Raw genomic sequence first — 11,170 nt, 5'->3', positions numbered from 1 at the left:
TCAGAAGTATATGTGGAAGGAGTGCCATGCATTCCTAGCTCATGTTGTCGACGAAACGCAAAAAGTTAGAGACCTCGAGAGCATCCCCGAAGTCTGTAACTTTCCTGATGTTTTTCCCGAAGATCTCCCAGGAATCCCTCCCGAGCGCCAAGCCGATTTCGTATCGACTTAATCCCCGGAGCTACTCCTGTAGCTAAATCTCCTTACCGTTTAGCGCCAGCGGAAATGCAAGAATTATCCAGTCAGCTCAATGAGCTGATCAGCAAAGGATTCATAAGGCCGAGTTCCTCACTCTGGGGAACCCCGATCTTATTCGTGAAAAAGAAAGATGGATCCTTTCGGATGTGCATTGACTACCGAGAGCTGAATAAGCTTACCATCAAGAACCGATATCCCTTACCCAGAATCGACGATCTCTTCGACCAACTTCAGGGAGCCAGTTATTTCTCAAAGATCGATCTGAGATCAGGGTAACATCAGTTGCGAGTTCAGGAGAATGATGTGCCCAAAACAACATTCCGAACTCGCTATGGACACTACGAGTTTGTAGTAATGCCCTTTGGTCTAACCAACGCACCGGCAGTATTCATGGACCTGATGAATCGGGTGTGCCGCCCTTTCTTAGACAAGTTCATGATTGTGTTCATCGACGATATACTTGTCTATTCGCGGAGTGAGGATGATCATAAACAGCACTTAAGGCAGGTGTTAGAAACATTAAGGGCAGAAAAACTATACGCGAAATTCTCGAAGTTCGAATTCTGGATCAGGAAGGTAAATTTACTTGGACACGTGATTAGCAAGGAAGGAATACACGTGGACCCTTCCAAGATCAAAGCGATTGAGAATTGGTCTGCACCAAAGACACCCACAGAAATCCGGCAATTCTTGGGTCTCGCGGGCTATTATCGCAGATTCATCCAGAACTTCTCCAGAATCGCTAAGCCCTTAACTACCCTAACGCAGAAAGGTGTAACCTTTAGTTGGGGAGCCAAGCAAGACACAGCATTTCAAACATTGAAGCAGGCCCTATGCAGCGCACCTATCTTGTCCCTGCCCGAAGGGACGGTAGACTTCGTAGTCTATTGTGATGCATCCAATCAGGGCCTAGGGTGTGTGCTCATGCAGAGAGGAAAGGTCATCGCCTATGCCTCAAGGCAGTTGAAAACACACGAGGTCAATTGCACAACTCATGATTTGGAGTTGGGAGCAGTGGTCTTCGCGTTAAAGATCTGGAGACACTATCTCTATGGAACCAAGTGCACTATCTTCACCGACCATAAGAGCTTACAGCATATTTTTGATCAAAATGAGTTAAACATGAGACAGCGGCGATGGGTAGAGCTACTCAGTGACTACGAGTGTGAGATTCGCTATCATCCCGGCAAGGCCAATGTGGTAGCAGATGCCCTCAGTCGAAAGGAGTATTCAGGACGTAAGGTAAATGCACTAACAATGACCATCCATTCCCACCTGTCCGCACATATCAGAGAGGCTCAGCTGGAAGCCTTAAAACCCGAGAGCAAGGAAGATGAAGCCTTACGGGGAATGGATAAGAACTTAGAGGTCAAGGGTGACGGAGTTTACTATTTTATGAACCGGATCTGGACCCCAAAGTACGGTGGTTACAGAGAAGTTGTCATGAACAAAGCTCACAAGACTAAATACTCCGTTCACCCAGGTTCGGATAAGATGTATCTGGATCTCAAACAACTCTATTGGTGGCCAAACATGAAAGCAGAAATTGCAACCTTCGTGGGCAAGTGCTTGACTTGCGCCAAGGTGAACGTGGAATATCAAAAGCCCTCAGGTTTACTTCAGCAGCCGGAAATACCTGAGTGGAAGTGGGAAAGGATAACCATGGACTTTATCAACAAATTACCCAGATCTCCGAGTGGCACGATGCCATTTGGGTGATCGTCGATCGATTGACGAAGTCCGCCCACTTCCTGCCAATCAAAGAAAACTTCAAGATGGAGAGACTCACACGGGTCTACATTCAAGAGATAGTTCGCCTTCATGGGGTACCTGTATCCATTATCTCCGACCGAGATAGCAGGTTTACCTCGAGATACTGGCAATCTTTACAGAAGGCTCTTGGAACTAAATTGGATATGAGCACGGCTTATCATCCGCAGACTGATGGACAGAGTGAGAGAACAATTCAGACATTGGAAGACATGTTGAGAGCCTGCGTCATCGATTTCGGCACGTCATGGGACACTCATCTTCCTTTGGTTGAATTTTCCTACAACAACAGCTACCATACCAGCATCAAGGCTGCGCCGTTTGAAGCCCTCTATGGCCGTAAGTGCATATCCCCTCTGTGCTAGGTTGAGGTGGGTGACATGCGGCTAGCCAGGGGTCAAGTCCCCGACCGTACTCTCCCTGGTCCTGAGATCATCCGAGAGACAACTGAGAAGATTGTACAAATCCGGGAACGACTGAAAGCCTCACGAGATAGACAAAAGAGCTACGCCGATAAGAGACGAAAACCCTTGGAGTTCCAAGTTGGTGACCGCATCCTTCTGAAGGTCTCACCCTGGAAAGGCATGATACGCTTTGGGAAGCGTGGAAAGCCAAACCCAAGGTACATTGGACCGTTTGAGATCCTTGCTAGGATCGGTCCCGTAGCATACAAACTCCAATTACCGCGAGAGCTCAGCAACATCCATCCTGTTTTCCACGTATCGAACCTAAAGAAGTGTCTGTTTGATGAGACACTTGTGATTCCTCTCGACGAGATTGAAATCAACGAGAACCTAAACTTCATGGAAAAACCTGTCGAAATCATGGATCGAGAGATCAAACGAACGAAACAAAGTCACATCCCGATAGTGAAGGTTCGCTGGAATACCAAGCGGGGACCTGAATTCACTTGGGAGCGCGAAGATCAGATGAAACAGAAGTATCTGCATCTCTTTCCTAATCCATAATTGTATTCCATGTTCGAATTTCGGGACGAAATTCCCTCTAACGGGGGGATGATGTGACAACCCGAAACTTTGTCCGTTTCCGTTACGCGATTTCCGTTAATAAAATTTTGAATTCATTAACTTTTCCGTCAAACTTCTTGGTTTAAAAAATAATCTGGTTATATATAATTATTTATTTACGAGTCGGATCCAAAAATCGCGCGGAAACCCGAATATCTCGAAAATCAATCAAATCCGGCCTAAGTGAGTTTACAGCCGTAAACTCGTTTACGACCGTAAACTTGTTTACAACCGTAAACTACTTTACGACCATAAACCCGTTTACGGTCAGCAAAGAGTGGACCCCCACCACCGACCATAAAACCACTATAAATACGAGACCTCCACCTTCATTTGAACATTTCTGGCCAAAAACTATATCTTTCTCTTTCTAAAAACCTTGACCGTAAACACCTAAGAACACCTTCAAACATCGGGAAACATCAAGAAAAACCGTTTGGAGTCACTTCGGAACGTCTGGAAACGCTTATCTCTTCGAAATCAGCACCATTGTTCTTGAGTTTACGATCCATCTTCAAAGACCGTAAACCCTGTTCTTGAGTTTACGGCCGTAAACTCATAGTTCACGGCCGTAAACCCTGTTCACGGCCGTAAACTATCAGTCGACCGTAAACTCTTGTTCACGGCCGTAAACACCTTTTAAGTGGTGCTTTTGGCTGAAAACCCAATTTCCTCGATTCGATCAAGTCCCGGTAACATTCCTCAACCGAATACAAGTGTTCCTCTAGCACGTTATCTAACGCAATCGCTAATTTAGATACATATACGTATTTATTTGATAATAGGATTCCGTTAAGTGTCACGTGCAACAACTCGAGGAGCTTCTTTTCAATCAGCGCTTTCACGCAACAACAGTGAGTTCATACCCCTACATTTTCCGCATTTTTAATGTTTTCAGGGAGCGAATACAAGCTAAACATAAATGTTTTCAAAAACTTATGCAAATCTCATACTTTAACCCTTTTGTACTATGTTGAGCATAAGGGACGTTTTCACTAAAAATTTCATTGTTTTTCCGGACACGCTATTCACTACATTATACATGCGAACTATAATCGGTATAGTTGGGATTTTTCTAAAACATATCAAGTATAGAAACTTTCACTACTAAACATATGCACTAAGACAGAAACCGTTTACATTTTACGTCACTACTTTATCAGGGTATTCATAACTGTAATTATCACTATATACGGTATACATACGGATTTTCACTATGGTAAAACGCTACTACACTACATGTAAACTAGATTGTACGATACTGTGAGGCGCTACTTCACTACTGTACCCTTAGGTGTACATGGATAAATCCTACCATAGTATAACTAGAGTCTCTTGGAGGGAGAGCGTGAGATTTGTGAATAGATCTATTCGGGACTGACAATCCCACATCTAGACTGCTAGCTACAGTTAGGCGGGCACGCCTGAGATGTACAAATGTCATTTAACTCGACGCCTGAAGAACGTTGGAAAGGTCTCCAGTCATATCAAGCATGGTTATACGACTCACAATATGTATAAATCACCTCTAGTTTACAACTTGACACTCTTCAACAGTTTTATTTACACTAAATAGAACTAATACACACTACAACTGGAGAACTTTCAGGGTCTTCAAACAGAAACGAACATACAATGGTTTCACGCACGAAATACTATTACATCCTGCTTAGCATTAGCTAGTCACATGAAGTAATAATTTCGCATATCACTACAGTTTTCAGTAACAAACATTCATGGTTTTATACAGAATTGAGAACACTACATTTTCACTAAAGAAAATATTGGATTTTCTTGGAACTATACAAACATTTTACGAACTCATGAACGATTTTCACTACAAACCACCGCTTATGAACTCACCAGCTTTATGCTGATACTCTTTCAAACTGCTTGTATTCTCAGGAAATCAGTAGACAGCTACTTGCTGGATTTTCGAGGAACTAGAGCAATAAGAATTTTATGTTTATACTATGCAAAGCTATTGGATGTAATTCAAACAAAGTTTCAGACAAGTTTCAAACTGATGTAAACATTTTTATTTAAGTATTCACTGTAATGGTTGTGTTGCTATGATTGTTGTTATTCATTGGTTGTGATGCTACACATGACGTCCTCCGCCCCAGAACATTTCCGCCTTTTTGGTTTTGGGGTGTGACAGATATATATACTAAACGTTGGAGAGTCAAAATGATACTTTCAAAACTATACTTTTGAACTTGGAAAATGTATTATTTTTATATGGAGTCAAAACCTGTGGACTCACCAACTTTATGTTGACGTATTATTAAATGCATGTGCTTTCAGGAAGTTGATAACTATGATACGAGAAATGACGTTACACTGCCCGGTGTTTCCGCCGACGGCCGGGGTGTTACAGATTGGTATCAGAGCTATTAACTATAGTGAATTAGTACTTTCTTAGGAAAGCACGACTATATTTTAGGGCTTACTCTGTTAGGTTTAGGTATATCCCTTAGCCTACAATAAAAAGTATTATTAATTATTCTACTGAAGGACTACTTACGGGAGCGGTGACAAGGATAGACATGTCGATTTGGGACGCTCCGTGTGGAAAGTATGGGTAGATGTGGCAGGTAGTATGGGCCCATACTACTGAAAGCAGAGGACCCATACTCGAAACAGGGAGAATTCTAGAGGTTCTAAGTAGCAGGATGAGGAGAAATAACATGGTTCGGGTACCATGATTCATAGCAGAGTGTGCTTTCGCCTTTATCAGTTATGCGGTTGTGATTATTCAGACTGGGAGTGGGTATGGGAGATTGCAGGGCCATAGGGCCATGTCGGTTGAGTTTAATGGAGTATGATCTGGGTGGGCAAATCTGAGTTTAGATCTCGAGGGTTTTGACTGGTGAGGTGCCAGTTGGAGTCGCAAGACTCACATAAGGGATGGAGATGATGCATCGTGGAGGATTGCAGTTTGAGTTGAGTGGTCGGTCGATGGCCTGTGATGTCAAGTTCTATATTGAGGATTATATTGTTCCTGTTTCCCATTTGGAGAGGATGGGTGAGTAGGTTTCTGATGTCAAAGATTAGAAGAAAACCCTGTGGGGCACCAAGTAGATGCAATATTGGCACCAAGAGTATTTTGTTGTATGAGAGCATTGGGTTACATTCTTATGTCGGGAAGGAGTTATCAGTGGGGATTGTGACAGCGAGGGCTCGAGTATGCCTTGTTTGAATTTGGTACGTTGTATATCAGCAACTATTGCAGGAAAACAAGAGGAGTATATCGAGTTGTCGGCTTTCGTAGCTATGCAACTGATCCACTGTGGGAGTGAGGTCTCCCGTGCTATGTCGAATCTTGTAGTGGGGTGATGATTGAGGATTCTGAGAATGAAGTATGTGGTAGTCCAATATCTCCAGGAAAGGAGATAATGCTATTCTAGGACCGTCGGATTAAGTGCATGTACAACTGGACGAGGTTCTAGGGGACTGGAGACAGTCACATTGGGTAGTTCCGAGGATTTAAATCTGAGATTCGGGAGATATTGACTTGCTTGGTCTTTTTTTGGAAGATCATCTAGTGTTACGTAGTACATTTCAAGAGTCAAGTGTGTTGTATCTGGTGAAACAGTCTGTGGAGTACACTATTGATATGTCAATTGGTGATGGTCGAACCCTGAGTGGTGGAGAACTGAGTATTATGTTGAGAAGATCAACAATTTGTTCAAGTTGCGGTTATAAGATTTGGTTAGGGGGATCTGCGGTACGGACATATGAGACTTGGGTTTGGTGGACAAGGCAAGGTGCTGAGCGAGATGATGTATATGGTACATGTACAGGAAAGAACGAGTGTACCCACGGTGAGTAGCCATGAGTCATAAATCTTATTGTGGTGAGGGACTCTTCAGGTTTGCAATGGTTGGGTTCAAGGCGGTTGGTTCGTTGAGGTCCAGATTTAATTGTTGGGATTTTCCAGTTCGAAGTATAGATTGTTATCTATACTCCGGGAGGAGCAGCATTTGATTTGTCAATTAGTTTCAGAGTTTTTATGAGTAGCTTCGCATGGGTTTTGGTCAGTAAGAGGATGGGGTTTCAGATAATCGTCAACGTGATCTCAGTCATTGATGATTTCTCCGTGTTTCAATTTGTGAGTGGAGTATTTCGAGGTTATGAGTTGTGCGAGAAGAAGATCAATGGTCGTCGAAAGACATTATGAGATTCGGTGATGATGTATCGGGGTATCCGAGTATGATGCCCTAAGTTGTTGGATTATTTTGAGACTCGAGTTTATGATATGATAAGTGGAGTATCGAGTAGCTATTGTTCCAGTGGGAACCCATCAACTAACTGTCATCGGGTGGGGATGGTTCAAGAATGTGAGTTGTATCGAGAGGAAGTGCGTTGTTGCGACAATTGTCGTCAGGAGTGGGTGGGTGCACCTATCCATGATGGATCGCGGAGCATAAGTTCAATAAACGCAATATGGTGATGGCTTAATGATGAGATAGTGGGGTGGTAAGAGAATGGAAGGATCCAGGTGGGAGTAATCACTTTGTAATATCAGGGAAAACCATGGGGAAAGACCATGGCGAGTGAGTGAGTGATGTAAGCCTGCGGGGAGCCGTAGCATTCATGAGTGAGTGAGTAAGTGATGTAAGCCTGCGGGGAGCCGTAGCATTCATGATTCAGTGTGAGAGTATCGTAAGACTACGGGAAGCCGTAGTATTCCCTAGTCAGAGCATGACACAGATGAGTTCTTAGGCTTGGGTAGCCTTACCAACTGAGTCTTTGGGAGCCTGGTGGTCGGACCAGGGGCGAGACTGGGGTCTCCATGAGGGTCAGTTCGATTGGTTGAGAAGGATCGCAACATCCAATGGAGTTAGTGAGTGTTAGGAGACAGAGGTCGGAAATGATGTGTGACTGCAGATCGGTTGTAATATAGGTGGGAGTAAAGCGAACTTAGTGGTTGCATGTACAATGTGGTTGGTTGAGATAGCTCTATTAGATTGAACGATGGGGGTTATGCTCAGACTTGTGGCCATGCCGTTCAAGTTGTCGGGCATGTAAGGGATGGTGATGAAAGATTTCGAGGACGAAATCTAATTTAAGTGGGGGAGAGTTGTAACATCCCGTGTATTAAATAAATAAATAGATAAGGGTTAATGTGAATAATAATCCTAAAGTAAATAATATTTAGCAGGGTGTTGGTGTTGGGGAACTAATTGATATAATTTTGGATTTTGAGAGTTAAAAGAGTAAGTTTTAGATTTAATTTGAGAAGGGTTTTAGAAGTCAGGGTGTGTATGGTAAGTTTTGGACCTAAATTGAAAGGAATTTATAAAATCAGGGGCTAAAGGGTAACTTTTGGATTTACATTGGAATAATTTAGTGGGGAGGGACCAAAATTGATAATTTGGCAACATAGTTTGAATGGACACGGGTTTAACCCCGTATCCTTCTTTTCCTTCCCTCAGTTGTTATGGAACCCTAACCCTACACCTTGTGATATCGGCCGCCACCACCATGGGTTGCATCTTCAGCCGCCACCGTCTATGGCAGCCGGCTGAACTACCGTGACCGACTGTTGGAGCGGGGATTGTGGATGTGCGAGTCGTGAACGAAAGGAACTCTCGGTAAGGAACTTCACCGCTCATTTATCCCTTTTTCTCCGTTCTTCCGGCAGTTTTGGCGTCGGGTGTGTCGGCTGTGGCTGCCGCCGCCCGTTGGCCGCCATATCCATGTATTCCGGCGACATTAGCTGCTGAATGTTGGCTGGACATTATGTGTTGAGCATTTTCCGGGATGTTATGGTGTTTATTGAGGACGGTTGCGTATTATCTAACCGGAAAATGAAGGGAAATCCCACCACCACCACCGTGAGGTGGTGGCTGCCACCCGTTATTTTTTTCTGCCACCTTCCGCCGCCACCAGCCGCCATGAGAGGTGGCTGTGGGTGTGTATAGGGGTGTATGCTCTAGTGTTTTCCCTGTTTTCGGTATTTTGGAGGTTGTATGTGTGTTTATGTGGTCGGAAACCCACCACCACCACCGTGAGGTGGTGGCCGCCGCCGTGAGCCGCCACTGACCACCACTACCTGAGGTGGTAGTGGGTGGTGCTTTGCATAGTGAACCCTAATCGGCCCAAATGCTTGATCTGGGCTAGTTGGATGGTTATTGGGCCAAAAACTCTAATTATGGTTTTGAAAACCCTAATTTTGGGGTTTGTTGGTTTGGGCCTATTGGGACCCGCGTTTGGACCAGTGGACTGAAGTTATGACTCATGCTGATTCCGTTGTATGATGGCTTAGTGGAAAAATAGACTTAATGGGTTAAGTCCTTAATGGGTTAAGTGAGAAACACTTAACCCTAATCGTCATTTTATGTGAAAACCCTAATTTTGCTTGGGCCTTGAGTTGGGCCTTTCTATTGGGATTTGGTGATTGGGCTATTGATGGGCCATCCAAGAGCAATCATGTGGACTAGAATATTTAGATGGGCTTTAGGGTAAGGCCTAAATGAGGGTTTGGGCCCAATTTGGAAAATTGGGCCATAATTGGGCCATTATTTGGTATTGGGCCTTGGTGGGCCCAATGGGCTTGAGTTATTTATGGACCGGATTGGTGGACCATATTTAGACCTAATATGTGAAGGTTGGTCTTAAATCCTAATGGGGTTAATTATGGGTTTGGCTCAGAGTTAGAGGCCGGAGTACAGCAACAACATTTATAGGATTCGTTCGCCATCCAAGGTGAGTCTTCTCACTATACTTACATGTGTGGTGATTTGTGTGTGACCGGAGGGTCTTATTTACACTATTGGCCGGAGGGTCTTAGTACATTATTGACCGGAGGGTCTCAGTACATATAGACCGGAGGGTCTTAGTACATTATCAACCGAAGGGTCTTATTTTTTATAATGTGTTATCGTTCATACTGTCTTTGTGACTTATGATGTTATAGTAATCTGTGTATATGTTGATTTTATGTGTTTATTTGAGTACTGTGATATCCTGTATTGTGTGATTTATGCCATGTATTATTATGAGTATCAGAGTTAGGACCGGAGGGTCCACAAAGTTAGTACCGGAGGGTCCATCAGAGTTGTGGGACTGGAGGGTCCCACTGAGACACATTGACCGGAGGGTCTTACAGAGTTATAGCCTCGAGTGGCTAATGGGTTGTATGTGGTATTTTGGGGAACTCACTAAGCTTCGTGCTTACCGTGTTATGTGTTATGTGTTTCAGGTACTTCTCAGGATCACGGGAAGACGCCGGCTTGATTGTACACACGACATGGAGTTGTGTTCGAGGATCCTGGATTTTATTCTAATAATTATGAACACGTGTTTTTGACAAATGATATACTGAGACTTTGTGAGATGTGTTGATGATATTTATGTGATTTTAAAAACGAAAAATTTATCTGAAAATTTACGGTGTTACATTTATGCTTATAGTTATGGATAAAATGTTTTTCAGGTCGTTCGTGAGAAGAGCTTGGTGGGAGTGTACACACGCATCAAAGAGTTTAGTTTCTTCTGTTTTGTAAATTCAACTATGATAACATTATGTTTCAACAAATGAATTTCACTTATTGATTCTAAGTAAAAGGTTTTAATTGATTAATCTATTTTAAAATGAAAAATCGCTTTGTAATTTTCGGGACGTTACGTCCAACTTCAAAGGCTCATATAATCACTATCATGAATGGAAATGTCAAAAAGAAGAAAGTTAGATGCCCATGGGCTAAAAGGCGATTAGTGTTTGTGTACCTAATCCGGCCACAAATACCAAGGATAATACGAAGGCTTATTCTGAGACATGTTCTGATAGGCTATTCGTTTCCAAAACAACAGCAGGACCAATAAATCAAAAATACCCAATATATTTGAACGGAATTAAAAGACTGAAACATGGAAAAAAATAACTTGATCATGGATTACAATCACATGATACTATCCATAGGATCAAAAGAAAACTCGTTCCTAAATGTTTAGTCTACAATCATATATATGAATTTGTAATACCATTGGTGCATTACTTTTAATTCTTTGAGTATTTTTCTAAGGATAAAGTACTGACATTTGCAAGAATGTGCAGTGACTGAAAGGTAGTAAGAAGATTAAGACATGGAGAAGATAAATTGATCATGAATACCGATCCCTTGCTACTATTCATAAGATCAAAAGACAACTTTTTCTCCCCAAAT

This window comes from Lactuca virosa, chromosome 4, assembly GCF_052849685.1.
Source record: "Lactuca virosa cultivar CGN04683 chromosome 4, Lactuca_virosa_CGN04683_v6, whole genome shotgun sequence".
In the NCBI taxonomy this organism is placed as follows: Eukaryota; Viridiplantae; Streptophyta; class Magnoliopsida; order Asterales; family Asteraceae; genus Lactuca; species Lactuca virosa.
The sequence above is the reverse complement of the archived record's forward strand: the minus strand, read 5'-3'. Positions refer to the sequence as shown.